Here is a 22,159-nt window from a genome sequence, read left to right as displayed (position 1 = left end):
TTCTGTGTGTGTGCACCAAAGAAGAAAGGAAGTCCTGAAAGACTGTCTATGTATTCAGTTGTGAACTCCCAGTGGGAAAACAAGGCAAAGGACGCAATTCTCATACAAATGGGCAAAGGTACCTACATTCCACAGTGCCAAGCAACCATCAAATCCAGAAGAAATTCCTAGTCCTCATCCTTGCCCTACTTCAGGCATCTGGGAATCATTGAAATCTTGCAAATAACTGAAAATATTATAGCCCTCTGGTTACTGATCACCTCTTGCTAAAGTATACATTTCATCTACCCGTCCTAACTTTCCTGTCTCTTTTACCCCATATTGTGAGACAGGATATTAAAATAAGGTCTTCATATTTCTGTGACAGAGTGTAACAACATTTTCCAGGCAAAAAGTGTGTCACAATTTTCTGCACAGTGTTTTATTGTTATTTCTCTAGAGCCATAAAAATTGGCATACCACAGATATCAGTGGTGCTTAAAAGCCTGTCTTAGTGGGGAAAGGGACTAAAAAAATAGTATAGACACATTTGTAAGAAAAAAAAAAAAACTTTTCTAAAATAGTTATTCAATAAAATAAATGATACAAAAAAAGTCTTTAGAGTGTAGGATAAAAGTCTCTTCCTACAGCCTAGATAGAAGACCTTTTTCCTTATGTTTTTATCATCTATGATTAATACACCCACCTCCAATTTTTGCCAGTAAACCCTGATACTACATCACTATGCATTATCTCTGTTTCTCAGTGTTCGTATTATGCTGCATACCATTTCAAAAGGTAACTAAAAGTGACATCTGGGATACATACAGCAGGAGTTCTATTATTTACTTTGGCAGATCTTAGTTCAAATACAGATTTGGTGACAATATCACGAGTCAAACACAATCATTTTGTTCTAAAGCATATAGGCCTACTTCAGAAAAATAGTCAGGCAAGAATTTAAGGAGTGCTACATAGAGGTGTACAGCAAAACTCATCATATATCCTGCTTTGTACCATACCTAAATATACAGTATTTAATTTTCAATAATTACAAAAGGCAAAAACATGGAACAAGATCCCAGCATTCACAGTTAATGTGAAAAGATACAGAGCAGAAAATGCTTCTTTTAAATCTAACAGTCCAAATTCTGCCTATTGTGCCATCGCTTTAGCACTGTTGTTGAATGTAGACTCCTGTATTTGTACCAGCTGCAAATACAGAACCACAGCACAGTGGTATAACGTGTGCAGAAGAGGCAGATACATTGAGGAATTTACTACAAACAGCAAGAAAAGCTGTCCATAGCAGTGAAAGCTCCAGTTACTAAGAATAGAAAACCTTTTCCAGCAGAACAGTTTGGGCATTGACCAATTATTTTTCATTTTTCAGCAGCACATCAAAACTTTTCAACATATTTCTATCTTGTTCAAATGAATTAATAAACTCCTGATACAGATCTTGATACTGCTTATCAACTTGTCATGCATGGCAGTATTTGTTAACTTGCAACAAGAAAATTCTTCTCTTTTTGCTACACTCAAAGCAAGCAGCAAAACTGAAAGTTCCTGTAAGAAGCAGCTGGAAAGTGGCCTGCAGTCTAAAGAGGCTTTGGTTTGCTCTGTTTTATTTGTTCCCATGCCTTTTCTCAGCACAACATTTTCCATATTCCTAATGCTAAAGATATTGGTAATAATTATCTACAGGCTGAAGTACAAAAAATGTTCAAAATTATGTACAGCACCTTAAAATTATTATTTGTTCTTCCCAGTCTTTGAACGCTCTAGTGTTGAACACATAGAACAGAAACAAACTCCCTATCTTCCAAATATGTTTAAAACTCTATGTTAGTGCTGTAACACTGCCATATTCTGGTGTGTAAACATAAAATACTGAAGTGTTTTAGTGTTCTGTAGATAGAATGGGAAAATACATCTTTCTGTTCTCTGTGACATAAACAGAAGGTGAGAACATGACTTTGGAATATATATGTAATGTTAATAGCATCCAATATTATGGTTCATTAAAAATGTTAACTTGCTATTAGATTTATTGTCTACATACACTCTGCAGAATTTGGTGTTCCAAGTATACTGCTCTGCTCCTACTAATTCCTAGTGAAATCAGGTAAAACTGTGTAGCTAACCCGTTTGTTATGCAGCATCAGGGCTGTAAGCTGTTTTTCAATCCCATTACTAACAATGAGAAAGGGACTTGTAATGCAGCAGTCCACCATTTCTTGTCATTTTGTGGGTGATGGCTGAGAAAAAGTCAACACAGCCAGACATGTAAACCAGCAATAATAATAAAGGTCCAGTGTGATTTACTTGCTGACCAGTGCCAACCAGTGCATGCAGCACAAAGGACAGAGCCAGTATTACTTCCACCACATGCACCAGTGTGCTGTACGACCCCTGGCAAAGGCATGCTTCTGTCATACAATGCGCCACACTGGATGCATGTCTCTTGCAGGACATGATGCAGGGTCTGTCCTGCTGTACAAGAAAAATCAAGAGGCTTGAACTGACTAATTGGTATAACTTTTCTTCTCATCCACACCATGCTGGGATGGGTTTAGCAAGAAGTACATTATCAGCAAAGTGCAGCTGTGGCGCAGTTTTTATTTTCTTCCAAGAGTGTCTTTAAAAGGAGTTACCTCTGGGTTTGGGGCTGGTGTTTTTTTGTTGGTTTTTTTTTGACTTCTTGGAACTTTCTGTTTATTAGCCAGATAATCTGCAAAGGAGGAGATAGGAATGGAGCTGGTACAGAAAGATACCATATGTAAGGCCAGGCCAGAGCTGACTTGCCCTGGCCTAATACTCCAGGTTAAAATGCACTCTGAAATGAGGTGGTAGCGGTACTGCTCCCTCTGACAAGTGAGGTGTGTGCAGTACCTTACCTGGCATAGGTTCTAATGAAGGCATTCTGCACCTTCCTGTGACTGGCTGGGGGGCAAATCAGGGACCAGACCTTGAATCCAGAACCTCTTCAGTTTGCAACATTCATCTCCTAATGCTCAGACTGGAACCAAAACTCCAGAGTTTTCATTTCAGATATATTCTAAGGGGTTTATTTTCCTAAGGTTTTTAAATACACTCAGAGTTTTAAAAGAATATTACTGTGAAATTCTGGTACTAGTTAGGATAAATTTATAAGAAAAGATGATTTAATATGAATTATCGAGGTACCGAATCTAGATTATTTTAATATGAATCCAGATTATATCACAGAGTCTACGTGGTTCAAACTACAATCTAAAGATCTGGACACACTCAGTTCTCCTTACTCCCAGCTCCAGTCATGGGCTAATTTTGTTATGGATTAGTTCAGAACGCCAATGATGACTAGCAGAGATTCTCTGGCTTTTCATATTAATATCTTAGTGCTTCTTCTGGTACAAAATTAACCTGCTGCAGTCTAGTTAGATATTTATGCTGTTCTCACCGTTGAGATCTCCAAAAGCCTCAGACAGCAGTCACAGCAAGGCAGTAGATTTCTCTTTCAAATGAATATATAAAATATAATTTGTCATTGGAAAGTGAAAAAAAAGTGGCTTTTTCTAAAAAAAATACCCAAGAAACAAACAAGCAAAAAAACCAAACCCCACAAACAAAATCAAAACCAACCAACCAAACTGACAAACCAAAATCAAACAATAACCCAGAAGTCAACAAAAAATATCATTTTGGTTAAGAATTCCAGTCACTCAGTAGATTATTTATCAGGTAATATCACCTGTCAAGTCTAACTACTGGATAAGTTAATGATCTCCAAGTATTTCAGCTTTTCTTTTAACTTCTTAAGTGTAAAATAGGTCGTATTATCTTGATGAAAGCATGATTTTGAAATATGTGCTTTCTTTTAATGATCATTATTAACTTACAATGATTCCTGTATCACTACACTGTATACACACTGGCAATCTTCTTTCAGCTATAATTAAGATTATGTCAGCACTGTACTTCATAATTTATATTTGCACTTGTTTATAATCCAACCATAAAGATCCATTTCAGTCAGAATCTTGGCACTGGTGGTTTAAATTTGGGAATAAAAATGTTTATACACATTTAAAAGTTAAGAAAAATGAAAACAAAACTGCACATATTGACAAAGTCTGAAACAGTTCAGTATAATTGAGAAATGTAGTAGTAACCATTTATTAATGGAGTTTATTTTTGTATGCATTTCTGCTCCCATAACTAACCATTTAAGGAAAAGATACATTGCAGGCTCGTGATGAATACCGGTCTGCTTTCTTTACCCTTACTTCTGGCCACATTCTGGTCCTCCGTTCATAAAACTAGTCAGGTCTTTATTTTGTAGACTTATTTACAGCATCTGAGTAGTGATTTCTCTCTTGCTGTTGCCTCGCTACTCTGCTATAGCTCTCCCCTTTCCCACATCTTTCTCTAACACACTTGAAAACTAGATGGCTGATCTGAGCTTTTCTGAGCAGCTTTGTTGTGACACAGGTACAAAACTGCCTCCAGCATTCAAACCCCGACTCTGTTCTTCACGTAGTCACGTGCTCTCCAGGTAGCGGTCCAGGGACCTGTGCTAGTATAGAATCAGGCTGACTGGAGCAGAGTGGATACTATCTTAATTCAGTAAGAAACTCGGTCTAACATATTGGAAGTCAAATAACATAGTAAATAAATAAATTTTATTAAAATGGATGACACAAGTTCTGTATTCTGAATAACATCTTAAATTGTCAGTGTACATACAGTTGAGGTAATGTTCAAAACTTGAGATAGTACTGTGGTTATTTGATACATAAATGAGATTGGTTCATCTTATTCAGCCTATTAAATAATTGCATGTCTTTTCTGCTATTTTTATTTATTATAATGAGACTATTGGTAATCACAAAATCTTTATATATAACCAAACCTAAAATGCTGTTAATGCTCTTCCATTTTGTAAAAGAGCGAAAGTATTCTCGTATTACTCATTTCTTGGCACACAACAAACATTTAATATCTTTTCCACTGTGCAAATTCTATTTGAAGAATATTACCTAGTTGCTACTGTTCTAACTTCTAGAACACCACCATGAATTTGTTCGTTCATGTTAATGACTCTTGGTCCTATAATTAAAAGAAATCAAAATCCCTCAGAAGAGACCAACAGAAATCTTTGCTTTGCTCATATTTAAAAAAAAACCCCAAAACCGACAAATAACCCAGACAGCAAAATTATCTTTTACAAAATATTTAATATTGAAACCTACTCACAGGCTATTCACAAAGTGCTGTTTGCCTCAGCAGACAGTTTTACAGGTGACTTTTGCAGTCCTTCCTCTGGGGCTGTATCAGATCCAGAGAGTTTTGTGACATACTGTTTCAAACCAAAATAATTTAAATACTTAAACAATTTGAAGCATCCAAATTCAAGCATTTGAATTTGAAAGTTTATGTACACTTCTCAAACCATGTACTTGGCTCTCATTTTCTAGTGCTTATTATTTATTCAGTGAAAAAAATGTTTAAATAAATAGTGATAATTGTATGTCAGGTGATTCCTATTAGATATAAAAGGAATATAGTGTTACTGATTTTGGTTTCCTTCCTTGAATTTAATCTCAGGATTGCTAGGTCTAAGCAAATACTTTTCTTGACAGCAGTGTCGTATGAGAAATGTATTTTTATGTATTTACAGAACACATGTTCAGAGGGAATCTGATTTTTGCTTTGGCCTGTATGTGTGTAAGTGGGTACGTGTGTAAGAATCAGATGTTGAGATCTATGAGTTATAAATGCAAGAAATTTTATGAAAGATTGCTTACATTGGGGGGGGGAAGTCTGATATCATGGAAAGATTACATGTAAGATAAGGTTGTAACATAGGACAAATACAAAATCAGATCAGTTTCAATGCTCAAATCTATCGCAGTATTCTTTACATAGTATTGTGACTGGCATAGCCCCCAAAAGACTTTAAAGAAGTAATTAAAATTCCAGTCTGTTCATATTAGCAGTGTCTTCTATATAGAGGTGATGCAATTTATAGCTGTGGGTGTCCTCCCTTCACTGCTCCTTACTATTACAGAACTCCATTGCATATGTGTGGTTTCACACTTTTTATTTCTTTAACCATTTTCAACTAAAGGCAGAGCCTCTATCTAGGAGTGTTACTTGGAAATGCAAAGTTTGCTAAACATGCACACAGCTGGCAAAAAACTTTACTAATGACATTTATAATTCAACTCATCTAATACCTTGTAAGTTACTTCTAAAATTGTAAAGGCTGCATAAGCCTCATGGCAGTCTGTTACAACACCTTTCATTTATGTCAGAAGGTGATGGGAATCACCTTGCAATCAGTAGTCCAAATAGAAACACCAAAGTATTGATATGAAAATTTAGAATTAATGTCCTTCTAGGAAGTAATATTCTTGTTATTGTGGTATTTATCTGGGCATCAAAAGTTCTGGGTTCCAATCATAACAGCAAAGCTTGCTTTGTGACCTATAGGACATGACTTAACCTGTAGGATTTTCCTGCCTGAAAAATGAGAACCACTTCTTTAGCAGAATGAAGAAGAGCATTTCCTTGGGGATTACACTTTAACATAAAAGGGCTGGGGAGAATCTACAAAGCTTATTTCTTTCCTATGTCACCAAATATTTTGAAGGCTATTTAAAGGTATTGGACACTGTCGGAGGGATGATGTGACACAGCGTGTCTGTTATTTCTTTTAAGCTGGTCAGTAAAGTCCAGAGTACCTTTAACACAAACCAGTTATAGTTCTGTCCTACACCTGAAACAAATGTTACCAGCATGGCACATGTCCAGCTGATGATCCATTGCGCTGCAATACCCAGCCATAACCAAGCCATATTTACATTTGTATGTTCTGCCTTTTCCTTCAAGAACTATGGAAATCTGCAGATTTCAGGGGACCTTGAAACCTAGCAGGAATAAACTGTGCCCATCCTGGAGATGGCTCACGCTCACCTGGAGGGGTAGAGAGGAGCCATGCAGCATGACTGCATTCCCAATAGGCTATGCCATCCCTCCTTCCTCAAAAGCCCCAGCAAGAGGTATGCCCACACAAAGACCTTTGGAGTTGAATAAGCATAGAATAGCTGAGAACCCACAATGTCTTTTCCAGCTTTAATCACAAATTTATTTTAGGACTGCATGAAAATTTGATTTGAGTGTTTTTGTGTGTTTGATTTAAAGAAAAGTACTGGGCAGATCCATGCATGTGATAAATGGCCTGATGGACATTCTTAAAATCAGTTAATATTTTCAGTGAGGTCCTCTACAGCAGTCATTCAAATTAGCTTGCAAAATCTGTGCCATGTTTCAGAGACATACACACTAAATTCTTATGTTAAAAACAAGTTAATCATAGCAAAAGTGTGAAGCTCTCACTCTTAAGCCAGAATATATTCCCTTTCATAATACCACGCAGTTATCGGCATGTCCCTTGGATTTATGACTTATGACATTTGTTTACCAACAGGTGGTTGCATATCTTGCCATTTATATTTTAAGCAACAGTAAACACAACTATAAATAATATAAACAAAATAAAACTCAGTGGGTTTTTTAAAGTGTTTTTAGAGAAAAGGTGTACTTATAAGCTAGGTCTTCAAGTAGTTCACACCAGGCCCAGCAACACAGAAGAATACTGCAAGAGCAATAAGGATTTTTAGGGGCATTATGATGGTGTAATGGAAACACATCTGCCCCCAAAAGTCCCTCATTTTCCCTGCGGTAAAGAGCCATGCAGGAAGTGGTGAATGCTGTGGAACATCAAGAACGAAACTATAAAGAAAATTTTTTAAAGTTAGAACAATTTTCCAACAATACTTTAGGATTTCATAATTTCCTGTTAGTCCCCTGCATAGGAAAATTGTAGTTTTTCAAATAGCGTCTAACTTGTTTGCTTTGGATGTATAAAATGGTTCTGTCCATTCACCAAAGTGACTTTTGAAGCAGCTGTCTTAGAAATACTGTTAGTGCTGGAAAGCTAAAAACATTATGCATAAAGCACAGACGATCCAGGACAATTTTTGTTCTTTCACCTCCCAAATACCAAAAAATAAACCAGAATAATCATCATTAACAGTTGACCTGCATCTCTTATTTTTAAGGATTTGCTTCAGTGACAGACCAAATGTTAGTTTATAGAAGAAAATGATACACAATGAAATCATATAACGTCTTTCATTTTAAAGGCTTTCAAAATATTTTCCAGCCAACCATGTGGGCAGTTTTCCATACATACAGAAAGACTACTCAGAATGAAAATGCAGAGGAATCCCATTTAGTAAAGACTGAATACTCCATATTTATAAATCTCCTTAATAAAACATGTAGCACATTTGAACTTTTAGTTCTGCCTATTTAATTGACATGCTTAATGAAAAACTACTATTTTTAAATAATCCACACTAAATAGCACCTAACAGGCATATTCTTCGACAAATTCTTGTACCATAACCTGTAAAATATAATACTGTTAAAAAAAAATATTCTCAATTCCTTATACATTATTTAAGACAATGTTCTGTGTAATACATTTGCTCTTTGTTCATGTTATAATAGAAAAAATGAACCCGGTTCTTTCCTCAGGTTCCAGAAATTTCACTGTGATCTCACTTATGTTTTTTGTGGATGTAGGTCCAGTGATTTCAGTGGACATCCTGCTGACATACGCCAGCATCCAGGCACCTACCCACAGAGGTGTGTGCAGTTTTCGTGATTTGAAATGGGCGTTTTATTACAAATGAAAGCTTTTATACAAACAGCAGCAGCAAAGCGGAATTCTAGATTATGCTGACTTAAACAGTCGTTTTTAACAATAGCAGTGTGTAACAAATAGAAACAGCCCTTCAGTAAAATTACTGCATGCAGTGGTTTTTACTGAACCTTGTGGGCCAATCCTAAAACATCCTGAAATGATTTTTTTCTCACCCTTTCCTAATGCCATTTACACGTGCCTTGATGCAGATGACACAATGCATTTTGTCTTTGTTTTGATTCTTATCCTGACCTACAAAACAAAAGTTATTACTTTAAAAAATTTGGTGTCTAGCTAGTATTTTATATCAGTTCATACAGAGAGGCCATGATGCCGGTAAAGGGATTTGGACCGTGACTGAAGCTGAGATACTTAAAATAGCAACAATGCATCAATACTACATTACACTGGTGAATTGTAGCCTCTCCCATTAACAGCTAAATTAAAATATTGCAGCAGTATTAACTGAAAACATCAAAATAGTTTTGTTTAAAGTTAACAATGTATATCAAGGATGTGAACATTCAGTACATTAGGAAAACAGATAGGACTGATGCATCATTTTTAAGACTTCTTTTGAGCTCAGCTAGGAGCAGTATGCTCCAAGCAGGAAAAGGGGAAAAAAAACCAACTCTGGAGCCTCTCTGTAGAGATTTATGATTCCAGTGTACAAAATAAAACACAGATAACTGAAGAGCCTTATATCCAACAGGGAGTCAGAAATCGGCAGTAACCTTTTGAAACCACACTCTAACATGTAGTCATATTTGGCTAGCTCACAAAGCAAGTTACCTGAGTAACAGGTATGTTTTTATTTCTAGTCCTATTATTTTTATTTATTCTGAACATGTTGTAGAAATGTCCTGAAAAAAATCCACAAGCTGAATAATGCCGTTCACACACCACCTACAGAACCCTTGCCCCTGCGCTGAAACCTTGTAAACACAAATTATTCGGACCTTTTGACAACAGGCAAAAAAAGCCAATGCTTTGTTTCTTTTTTGTCATGTTTGTACCTTTACCAAATTCCCTGCACATTTGTGGTTTGACTGAGAAAAGCGTATGACACTGCAACAAGAGATTTGCGTATCTCTTAACTGGTATGTGCTGTGAACAGGGTGAGTGGTGCCTTAAATTCACTAATTTCACCAGAAGCTTCAGAGTCTAAAGCTGCACAGTCTGCAGTGGGTTGTGCAGTTCATGTCACACAACTTTTCTATCACGTTATCCACTGCAGGTGCAAGTTCCAAGTGACAGCAGTGGTTTTCCCAGGAGTATTTTAAAGCCATCAAAAAAAACCTTAATTATTTTTCCTTCATAACCTGCTATATATGATTTTTAAGGCAAATAAGAAAGGAGTTTTGTGTGATACATATGAAACATAGGTTCTGAACATACTATTGTATTTTGTTTGTGGCATGAGGTCCAGATTTTAGGGAGGCAAGCAGTGCTGATGTGTAACATTGTAACAGGGAGTGAAGAACAAGACACCTGTAAAAGCCATACCTTGGGTGTCTGTGGTCCTGCCCTGGAAAAACTGTGGATAGTTTCATAGGAAGGGATGGCTGATTTTGTAGCCTTTACTAAGGCAAAATTTTCAGTTGTTCCAGGTCATGAGTTTCCAAACTCGGGGTCATTACCTCCCTCTCTTTTTTCTATGTCTAGATCAGAGGGGAGTCACAAAACTCTTCTGTTGCAACATGAGGTCAGGAGATGTCAAAGGTTGAGGCCCTGCCTCAGAAAATGCAGGCCACAGACCAATCCCCACACCATGCCACTGGATTCTGGTGGAGACTCTGATCTTTCCACTGCTTTCAATAAAATTTCAAAAGTAAACAGATTAGGCCATTTGAGAATCCTGTGCTGATTCAGTGTCTGTAAATTGTTTTTTTTAAAGGTTTGCTTAAAAATACAGAAAGGTAACTCTAAAAAAATAGCTTTAAATTTATTTTAAATACAAGCATAGCTGGTAGGACTTTCAATTTTATAAATTATAAGTGCAATAAATAATTTGAGTTGATATTTCTAAATAGCATTTTTTCAATAATTCATGACTGTTTTTTATCTCAAGAAAAATTAATTTTGATTCCAAACATACCATCTACTTCTTATCTTCTGTACATTTCTTTTTTCATTTCTAATAGCAAGATAGACTGATCCCACGTATTTAATTATTAATGCTCTGGTTACATAGCACACTTCAGGAGTCTCAGCTCTGAGGCCATCATCCCATGCTGCACACAAACCTTGTGGGAAAAGCCGTGTGAGAGAAAGAGATCACGTTTTTATAACACAGGTGTTTAGGGGATCTATCACTGTTTTGTCTCATCATCATCAATTTGGGTAACTTATATAAAATGAACATACATTTAAAGTTTAATATCTGTGCATGATATCTGTAGTAGTAGAAAACTGTTTTAGTGCACACTAGAGACAAACAGGAGCTCTTTCTCTAAGCTTACTAATGGGGAAAAATGTGAATAATAACTCTGGATGAGGAAAGCCTACAGAAGTGTACCTGTGTTCTTTAACACTGCTCATTAATCATTTAAATAATTTATTAATTCCATAACTACATTAGTGGTGCTAGAAGGAATGCATGTGAATTTTATTTAGCTTCAACAGAGAATCAAATAGAACCTATTTGAAAAAATATCTAAAAATAGCTGGTAAAAAAAGTGAGCCACATAAAGCACACCTTGCTGAAAGCAGCTATACAAAATTACTTACATAGTTCAATTTAAGAGCTTTAAAGCAATAGTTGGTAAGAAGCAACTGCTGTATTTCAGCAGAGCAGAGCTGATCTTTGCTGCTGTTTGGGTATGGAAGTTTGTTTCTCTTTTACACTTTAAGCAAGATCCTCACATTGATCTGCTTTCTGATCTCTAATTCTCTGTTCTTATTTTCTCAGAGTACTAGTGAAGACACCGTAGGAGTTAAATCAATCCAAATCTGACGACTTGTAATACTGGACAGGTCTAGAATGTATTCACAATTTAAGTCTATAATTAAAAATTAAACCAATTTCTACAGTTAAATTTGTAACTTAATTGCTTGATGAAAATTTAACCTTCTCATAAATGCAGCTTTTGAACAGCATTATTTCATGCAAAATAGTAGCAAAAAGGCATATTAACAGCACAATTCTGACCTAAGCTCTTCCCCATCAAATTTCAGTCTTAAACAAGTGAGGAATTTGTTGCACTGAGGTTTGGATATGTCCTATTTCACATGTGTAGTAATTATATTGCTATAGAATGTAAAATACCAGAATTCCATAGAAAAATCTTGGTAATTCAGCATGATATCCATTTGCATGAATATACAGATCCTGCATGCAGTCACACGACAGATCACATAGCAGCAACTTTGTTGTAGGAGTGTATCACTGGCTAACTTCAGCTGAATTTCCAGGCCTTTTTCAAACACTCAGATTGATTCAGCCTTAGTAGGTCAGTGCTTAAAATGAATCTAACTGCAATGACACTGTGGCCACAGTGCAAATGTGGGGATGTTTATGTGTAACTTAAGCAGGTGATTAGCTGGAAGAAAATGTCAAAACTATGACAGACGCGTTTACACCAACAGAGAGGATGCTGCTGTGGGTATCTGGTGTGCCTATGCTGTGTACATGAGCCATTGTACAAATCATGTTGTGTGAGTGTAGTGTGTTACGCTCAGTCTTAAATATGTGTACAGTATATTCAAAACCACAAGAAACTTCAGCTTATCTACTAATAAATTTTCAACACTTACTAGAATCCCAGGAGGAAAGTACAACTACATAATTTTTAAGTAAAAATTATGCTTAAATTCTTTACGATATTGATACCAAAATGTAAATAGTAACATGAACTTAAACAGCTCTACCAAGCTCAGGCTTACAGAGCCTTACTCATAAAAATACACTCTAAAACTTGTATGTTTACATTGATTCCTAGAAATAGACTGTACATGTGTAGACACACAAGCACACACACATAAAAAACCAGCTAGTTGAAGAGATCCATTAAAACTAACACTTCGTGAGCAGAGAGCTGAGCAGGGGATTGACAATATAAAAGTTACTGGTGTTTATATGATGTTTTCAAGGTTTAAGCTGCCTCTCTTTTCTAGGGACTTACTTCCTTTTCTCCCAATTCACCTATACTGAATGACCACTCTTTGAAACATAACTTTTTCTTCAGCTTTTCAAGAGAAAATCACCACCAAAAGTTAGAAACCTTTTTTTTATGTCTAAGTTTCAGAATAGTTGTGTTTCCTATCCACTTTTCATTGCTGAAGACAATATTAAAGTTAGAATATTGTTATTATTCATTTAAATGTATAGTAGCCTTTTACTAAGTGCAGCAGTAGTTTACTAAGTAAGTTTAACATCCACTGTAAGAGCCATAATGTACTGGTTTCTTTTGCAGAACAAAGTGACCACCAAAAGCGGGACTTTGTGGGCCAGTTGGATAAAACATAAGCTCATCTCGCCCCCAAAACCCCGACTCTGGAACCACAACCTTCCAGGATTCAATTTGTAAGTAAAGTATCTTTGTAAGATATGCCAAATCAACTGAGAGAATCATTGCTTATAAAGTGGGTAACTGTCAGACTAATAACAGAGAATATTGTAGCCAAGTCACAACACACTCCTTCACTCTCTGGACAGCAGGAATTTCTAACAGATACTGTTTGGTTTTATTCACAGTTTATGATTTATTTATTAAGTAGGTAAGCAGTGCTTCTGCAAGTGTCTATAAAATGACACAGAACTCCTCCAGAGTAACAGTTATTTACTACACCCAGCACTCAAAGTATCTATTAAGATTTCTTCTCAAAGTGAGTAACAACTTGTTTATCCGTTCCAGTGTAATTTAAACTAAAGCTGACACGTTCTAGAGCTGTCTGTCAGTAGTCTGAATTTGTTATTTGTACAATAAACTAGAAAATATTTTCACTTCCCTTGAAACAGTGAGGTCCTTCCACTAACGGGTAGTTTCACGTATTCAGCTGTGTCTAAATCTTACTACTCTCACCATTATGTGTCTTAAGAACTTCTTTCAAAGATGAGAGAAGCAGAGATCTGTAGACAAAAGGAACATATTTTCTAAATCCTCAGTTGATAATTCCAAGAGAACTGTTAAGTCCAGGTTTAAAGGCATTACAGTTTACATTTGGATGACTGAAGTAGGTAAATGCTGCCCATTACTTTAAAATAAACAAATTATTTGCTTGAGAAGCCACTATTACTTTTATTCTGCTTTTGACAACCAAAATGCAGAGCTGAAGACTGCGGTCCCGGCTGAACTCTTGTGCGGTCAGCAAACACATCGCGGAAGGAACACGCAGAGGAGTTGGTGGAAATTTTGGCTAAGTAGAAACGTTAAAATAGAATACGTGGCCTGCAGAAGGGGGAATTAACCCACTGACCTGGGACGGTTTAGCAAGATCTTTCTCACTGTTCCTTCACACGAGCAATTGTCAGACGACGCGGCCCGACCCGCCTCACTCAGCCGAGCCACACGCGGCCGCGGAAGCCGCGCGGAGGCTCCGGGACAGGGCCAGCGGCCGGGCCCCGGGCGTGCGGACACACCTGCGACTGCCGAAGGAACCGGCCTCCCGCCCGCAGCGCGGCCTGCCCCCGCCGGCAGCGGGGCCGGCGCGGGGCCCGGGGCGCTCCTTCCGCGGCCGCGCAGGCTCGGTCGGCGAGGAGCCTCCCGCCCAGGTGCCCGCCCGGCGCGGAGCCGCCCGCTCCCCGCGGCGGCAGGCGCGGCCCCACCTGCGGGCCCGGCGGGGACGTGCGGGGCCACGCGATCCCCGCGACGGGCAGCGCGGTGGCGGGGCGTGGAGAGAGCGCGCAACTCACCGCTTGTCAGTGCCCGCGGCCGTGCCCCCGGCGAGGCGAGCGGGGCTCCCGAGGAGCGGAGCGGGTGCCGCTCGGCAGCAGGTTCCCGTGCTGGGCGGGAGGCAACCCCGCGGTCCTCGCTCTGAGCCGGCTCCTTCCGTTGGCAAAATCCTGACTCATTACATAAAAACATCGCCCTGCCAGGCGCCCAGAAACATTTCTTCATCACGGTCACGCCACAAGCTAAACAAGAGGCCACAGCGAGGGGAGGGGGAGAGGGGGAAGCGGAGGGGAAAAAAAAAATCCAAAAGGTGTTTCTTTTTCTTAAGATTCTCTTCCTTTAAAAAGGATGGGGGGGAGGGGGAAAAAGTGCAAGGGGAAAAAAAGCGCAGCCACCGGGAAGAAACTAGAGAAGATTCCCTCGTTGTTGCCACAAAGCCACCTCTCCCTTCCCACTCCCTCTCCATGCTCGTTGCTCCAGCAGTGTACAAAGACGTGCCGGCTGCGCCGGGAGTTGCCAGCCCGAGCCGGGAGCGCCCCAACTCCGCGGGGCCGGGGCCGGGCACCCGGCGCTCGGCCTCCCCCGGGAGCAACGCGGGGTCCCGGGCCGGCCCAAAAGGTTTTTTTTTTCCTAGAAACTACCTCCAAATATAGTAACAGGGAAGGGGCATTCCTAGAAATTCGGGAGACGTCAGAAAGGGAAGATTTGTGAAATTCAGCTTCACTTCCTGCAGAGGGCTCCGAGCACAGGGAAAAAAAAATAAAAAAATCCAGTGAGCAGTAAAGTGCTTTTCATGCTTCTCTGATCAGATAATGGTTAAAAAAAGAAGAATGGTAAAGCGCTTAACTCACGTTTCTCCGATATGATCTAGGAGTTTCATATGGGAAGAGAGCTAATCAGTAACCCCCTTTCCTCATTTTCTACCAGTGTTTACAGATGTCTATCTCCTGTATTTACTTTCCCCCGTGTCCCATCAGACCTATACACACAGCAAATAAAAGGAATAATACACATGTGAGTGAAACATGGGCTAAGCGATAATCCTCCCATCTATCACAGGAACACGAATTGGTGCTTGTGTGTGATTTTAAACAGGCTTTGCGGGTTGCAGCTTCCACGCTACGCCGACGTAAATAATTCACGTTGGTGCTGTAGCTGTGCGCAGCATCGTTACTCGCATGAATGGGAATTTGTAGGTTGGCTTTTGTTTAAGGGCCCAGATACTGAGAACTGCTGAGCACTGTCAGTCCCCAGTGACTTACCCGTATCTTCAGCTGTCAATTAATTTTGCTCAGCCACGCTCAGGATCGGAGCCTGACCGACAAATGTAAATCGGGACTTGCAGCAGACCCCACACTGTCATGTTATTCCTCAGGTGTCTCCTAAATCTCTGTGTTTGCTTTGTGCTTGTTTCTCACACCCAATCCTTCTTTAATCGTATCTTTAAAAACCCACTATTTGACACATTTCACAGGAAGCAGAAATTGATGTTTGCAAAGCAGTAATGGATGACAATGTTGTTATATGCTATTAATTATAGAAAGACATCAATTCATTTGTAATAAAGCATTATTTATCCAGGAATAGAAAAGGTTGCTATAAAAAACACAAGAACCACCTTTTGGGAAAAGAGAATAGATTTCAATGTGTGCAACTCTTGCGGGTTAATTGAATTTCCATAATGAAATTCCCCTCAGCCGCATGAAATCCTTGGGTTTATTCTTTGAATTTCATTATGACTTGCAGAGTCTTCTCTGCCTCCAAATTAAACGCAGTAAAACCACTGGAGTCCGGCTTCGCTTCAGTTTTTGATAAACACTCCCATTTAATCAAACCTTAGTTATAGACACCTTGTCTGTCTGTCTGCAGTTTTGAAGGGGAATTAGCAGAGTTCACCTACCAATCGCAAGTGTGTTTTGACCTCCTAAGGATGTTTTAACTGTTCAGTAAACAATTGCTTCCCAGCACAGACTGGGCTTCCAGAGAGTTGCACCCAGTGTTTCGTCACCAGCAATGCCTGGTCAGAAGTAGATTTATTGTAAGTAATCTCTTGGAATTCAAAACAGCTCTAGTTAATTGCAAAAAGGCCTTTTTAAGCTGGCTGGCTTACTTATGGCGCACGGCGCGACTCTGCCTTGTCACTCTCATTTCCTGAGTGAAAAAGTGAATGGCAGCTTCAAGTGCAGGTTCTTTTGATCATTAAAAGAAATGGATGTGCTGTCCTCTGTTGGTCATACTGGTTGTCACATGTAAAACCCAGTTAACTCAAAAAAGGCAGCAAGAGGCTCTGTTGTAATGACAGAAATGATGAAATGAAATTAAATTTGCTTCACCTTCTACTTTCACCAGTCAGTCTGCACAGTGTGAGGGATTTGTAAACCATTTCTACAAAATGATGCAATGATGGATACTAGGAGCTGGATTAGGGAGAGGACTCATTTTGCATGACTCCCTGCTGCAGGTTCTGCCCTGGGATTCAGCCCCATCAGACTCTGGCTGCTGTTTTAACCACTTGCTGTGAGGCACCTGCTGTGCTGTGCCCAGGGTGCTGGGTGACATGGGGTGCTCCGGGGCTGGGGGACAGAGAGGAAGTTTCAAGCTTAAACTTCCCATCACAGGGTCCAGTTTGGGGACAGGGCCATGTGTGCCAGTTGGGATGGTTTGTGCTCAATGTCATGGGGTGTGATGCCAGCCATGCAGCTTCTTGGGGCACTCTCACTATGGCAGCTCAGGCTCATAATCCAGGTTCCCACTTTATCGCTCACGGTGTCCTTCTGTGAGTTGTGATGTGCAGAAATGCTCTGCTCAGTGTCAGTAAGCAGCACTAGGGTGTCCACTTCGGGTCTTCATTTCAAGAAGAATATGCAGCAACTGGAGAGGATCTGGGGGATTGTAGCAGGAGTGACGAGAGGTGTCATTAAGGGTGTGGAAACAAGACCTAAAAGAAAAGAGCTTAAAATTTGGGTATTGTGTTGTCTAGAAAGTAGGAAGCTGAAGGCAAATATATTAACACTTTCAAAAAAGTTTAATGTCATATAAATGGATATATGTCATGGCAGTAAACCTGTGTGGTATGTTAATTATTTCTACATCTTAACTGCTGCTGGAGTTACCAATCTGTGGCCTGCACTAGTTTCTCTTAGGCTGTGATTTCATAAACAGTGTTCTAATTACAAAATTAATTTAAAGTAAATAACCATAAGACATCTTAAAATGTTACTTAGCAACATTATTATTATGCTAATAATTGAGCAATGTTATTTAGCAAAATGTTGAGTTCTGTCTGCAAACTATGGAAAACCAGGGTCTGCACCATCTGATCTGTGTGTGTGTGCCATGTAACAGGGACTCACAGGCCTCAAGCTGTTGTTGTGTGGGGGAGACGCAGCCGTAGCTCTGGTGCGTACCTGGCTCAGGCTTATAAATGTATTTCTACAAAACAAACAAGACTTTCTGAAAGCATCACTCACCACAGGCAACGTGGCTCCTCACCGGGTGTAACCCTGAGGTTGTAGTAACAGAAGGTACTTATCAGAAACACGGTTTGTCCTTGACTTGGGTTTTTGTGTTTAGTTTTGAAAGTTGTCTTATGAAAGCAGCTTCAGGGACGTAGCTGTTCCTCACTGTCCTTCATGTACATGAGTGAAAATATCTAGGACAACAAAAACCAGTTTTGTATGTGCTCTGTGGTGAAACTGTCACAGCTCAAAATAAATAATTTACATTTCTTTCCAGGGAGGTTGGGCAGTGTGGTCACGGGCTTCATACTAGAAATTTCAAGTTCAAAACTGAGCTGGAAGGTAAGCACTCCCATTTCCTCTCTGCTGATGCTTCATCAAATTTATGCCAAATTTACTAACGAGTGATTCTGGAGACTTGTGAATATTCACGATAAACTAAGCGCAAAAAATAGAGATTTGAATTACATGTATTTAATGCAGTCACATAATCTTCATAATGTTAAATCATTATATGTCTTCATTATATATCATTATAAATTGTTATATAATCTTCATTATAAGAAAAGAGCGCCTTATGTAGAATAAATGGTTACAGCCCTTCTTTAAATCAATTTACAACTTGAATGATGATTTTGACCTACCAACACAATGTATGTATATTATGTTAAAAAGTTTTACAAAATCTGGTGTAAGTGGTTAATGACAGTTATTTTTGTTCCTACTACAATTGTACAATTTTGATTCTAGACAACAGCGGTGCAGAATATGAGAAGAAAATTTGTCAGGAAGAAAACAAAACTGACTGGGGGCTAACAAAAGGTCAGTGAAATTCCAGATGGTAAGCAAATATCAAACATGAATCAATAGAGGTTTCCTTCCATTTGTAGTGCTGTTATTAACATATAGTGCTGCTCTTCTTGCCATCGTTAGCATGGTTTTAAGTGCTGTCAGCCCTTATCTGTGTGCAGGGCTGTGGTTGGTCCCGTTCGTGTGCTCGAGCCCAGCTGCGGTGTCCCGGTGTCCCGGTGTCCCGGTGTCCCAGTGTCCAGGGTCTGCGTGTCCTCAGTGGTGGGTGAGCACTGCATAGTACCAGTTGACGGAACCAACCTGCCCTTGCCATGGCTGTTTCCCATGTCACAGGGAGTTTTCCTGCTTAAAAAAATAGGAAATGTGAACACTAACCAGATTGCAAATAATCCTTCTAAGTGGTTAAGTGAGATGAAGAAACCTCACGTTTCCACCAGAAGACAAAACTGTATTCACAATGAAAAGCCCCAGGAACCTGGATGATCAACCTGTGGAGAAGATCTCTTCAAACAAGAGCGTGCAGAGGCTCCACATGTTCCTCACAAGGTCAAACCTGTGTCGTGGTGAGTGCCAGCATGTGCTTTGGGGCCACCATGTAGGGAATGAGCATGACAGGGCTTCCACTTGGCTTCGGTACACATCTTTTCCTTGCACGTATGAAACCATCTTCTGCTTCTTCAAGGTGAGCTCTAGGGTCTCTCGAGTACAGGCTTAACCCCCGAGGAAGCCGGTCTGAAGAAAAACATTGGTGGTGTCGCAGATGCGAATGGAGCCGTCGTCACGCGGTGCGGTGCGGCTGTGACCGGAGGGAGTGCAGGAGGCAGCGAGGCAGGGCAGGCGCGGCACCGCCCCCTGCCGCAGCGGTGCGGGTGCTGCAGCGAAGCGCCGTGCGGTCCACTCCGCCCGGCCGGGGGGCGGTGGCCGCTTCTGGGTGCTCGCCCACGGCCCTGACGGGCACCGTGGCGGTGCGGGGCTGAAGCGCTGGGATCCCACCGCAGCGGCCACGCCGCCTTTCCCTAAAAAGGTTAGAAAGGACCCGCCCGCGCGGGCCAACTAAGGCACGGACGGGGTTCGAACCCGTGATCTTCGGTTTACGAGACCGACGCCTTACCACTTGGCCACCGCGCCTGCGTTAACGGCTTCTCCGGACGCTCTTCTATCGCTGGCGCCACTCCCATCCGCCCTCGCCAATCGCGCGGCAGCAGGGGGCGGGCCGCCTCCGCTCCGCGCCACGCCCCCGCGGCCCGCCGCCTGCGCCTGCGCGTGCGCCGGCACCTGCCGGGCGTCGGGACCCGCGGCGGGGGGGCGCGCGGTTTTACCTCAGGCGGAGGGGTCGCGCGCGGTGCCCGCTGAGGGGCCGGGCCGGGGCAGTCCCGCTCCCCGGGGCTGCGGCGCGTTCTCCCGGCTGAGGGCAGGTCTGAGGGGCCGCCGCTGACCGGGGCGGGCAGCGGTGCAGCGGCGGGAGTTTTGTTACCAAACAGTGGCACTCCGGCCGTTAGATCATTAAGTGTGTTGGAATATGCGGTCCTCTTTCAGACCAGCAGGAACAGCTTAGGGTGCGCGGGGGGAAGCGGTGCTAAAACTTTCCTTCTTCAAGAAAAGAAACGGAAATGCAAAACGGTGGGAAAATTAAATGGCAAATATTAAATTAAACTTGATAAGTGCCCACTACTTGTCCGTATAAAGTTTCATGTTGTGAAATGCAGAGAAGATACTAAAATACATGTTTTTCTAGATTTGGTCTCATGCATATTTACAAGTGTGACCTGAAAACAAAGCTTTTAGTTTTCATCTACTGTTCATTGTGGAGATCCCTTTAAACTCTTTGTGAAGCTTTTGCTGGACACCCAAATTATATTCCACCTTCCTGTATGACAGGAATTTTGTTTACTGGCTTTTGGGGAGCTGATCCCAGCTATGGTCACTTGTCTTTTTTTGGTGGAATCAGCATGTGGACATGTTGACAGGTACCTTTGGAAAGGGTGAGATTAGCTACTAATCTGGTGGCGCGACAATGCAGGTGTGTTAGGAGAGTGATCTGTCCGTATCATTTTGGGATGTTCTTTGAATCGTCATCAGGAAAACTCACACCTGATGGCTTGGCTGAATGGACAAATGTTAGGTTTTTAACAGTTGCCATTTCCCAGCTTCACTGGGCTAACTCTGTGCCCGTCTGAACTCACATCTCCTACAATGAAAGGTTCCTGACTTAAATTACCTCAGTGGGTGGTCAGCCCATGTGAAGTGTGTTTGCTGCTACCGTGGGATAGTTGCCCCAAAGGCAACTTGTTCTGGTTGTCCAGCCCTTACAGGTGTTACTGATGCTCTGTCCTTCTGGAACAGTTGCTGGAGTTTATCTGCTAGTGTTGCTCATCTCTAGCTCCAGAGGACATACCCACATCTGGGCTCTGGAAAGCCACAATAGTGCTGCTGAGTTCTGCTCTTATCTTGATCACTGCAGTCAGTGCAGCACTTCACAATTGTGGTGATGTGTAGGAGTGGAAACTGCCTCCGTCAGCTCTCACATCCGTGGCTTTTATGAAGGGTGACCTCGGAGGGCCAGTTCTCTTAGATCACTGAAGAAGAGGGAGTTACTGTGACCCAGCAGGCAGCAGGAAGGAGTTAGATTTTAATAAAGTGGTTTTGACTGATGTTCTTCCACTTCTGGCCTGGTAGCTTATTACAAAATATGCTCTTTTATGTGCCATACTTGCCAGTTGTAACTTCTCATCACAGTTCCTGTGCAGCTCATGTCTGCATTTGTTTTATTCATGCTTTGGTATCTTCGTGAGCTGAGAAGTGATTTTGTGCTGGGAGGAAGCAGAGGAACTATTTGACTTATATGTGGTATTCATAGGAGTTGTATCACTTCAAATAGACTCTATTTTTAATAAATGTATTTGGTTGGCATCAGAATTGGATTAAAAATGGTTGTCTACTCTCTGAGCCCCGCTACGTTAATGTGTCTGGAATAAGGAGCTGTTTAATGGTGAGCTGGTTTATCAAAACAGTAGTTTTTATAACTAAAAATGTAAGTTTGATTTAAAGCGTGTAATTGCCTGTGGTGTCTTCTGATGCCTGGATACATTTGTTTGGGAATGTCTTCTATGCTGGTCATTACCCTTGTTTGAGCTCTGCGCGAAAGTCCTTTATGCTGAATCCTCCTTATGCACTGTTCTCTTCTGACAAAATCTTTAGAACACCACATGAATTTCCTAAAGGAAAGTCTTTAGAAGATTCCAGTGCTGAAAAGATAATGTCAGAGATTGTGCTGGAAGGAAAAAAATAATCACCAGTTTTTTTCCCTCCTTCCATAA

The 22,159-nt window shown here is 40.8% G+C and overlaps 1 long non-coding RNA gene and 1 other non-coding gene across 5 annotated transcripts; both read right to left on the bottom strand.

The window, feature by feature from the left end:
- Positions 1 to 61: 61 nt before the first annotated feature.
- LOC115606445 lies at positions 62 to 15,179 on the bottom strand. Of its 4 annotated transcripts, none has more exons than XR_003990896.1 (4): positions 14,595 to 14,940; positions 5,221 to 5,323; positions 5,004 to 5,073; positions 62 to 226 (listed from the first exon to the last, which is right to left on the bottom strand). It is a non-coding gene; the product is annotated as an uncharacterized LOC115606445 (long non-coding RNA). The 4 variants fall into 4 exon arrangements; XR_003990895.1 differs by lacking the exon at positions 62 to 226 and adding an exon at positions 3,610 to 4,010; XR_003990894.1 differs by lacking the exon at positions 62 to 226 and adding an exon at positions 14,970 to 15,179 and having other exon boundaries at positions 4,834 to 5,073; positions 14,595 to 14,816.
- Positions 15,180 to 19,898: 4,719 nt separating this feature from the next.
- Positions 19,899 to 19,970, bottom strand: TRNAT-CGU. Its single transcript has one exon. It is a non-coding gene; the product is annotated as a tRNA-Thr (tRNA).
- Positions 19,971 to 22,159: the final 2,189 nt, after the last annotated feature.

This window comes from Strigops habroptila, chromosome 4 (genome assembly GCF_004027225.2).
Source record: "Strigops habroptila isolate Jane chromosome 4, bStrHab1.2.pri, whole genome shotgun sequence".
NCBI lineage: Eukaryota > Metazoa > Chordata > Aves > Psittaciformes > Psittacidae > Strigops > Strigops habroptila.
Note: the sequence above shows the minus strand (reverse complement) of the source record. Positions and strands in the feature narration are given on the sequence as shown.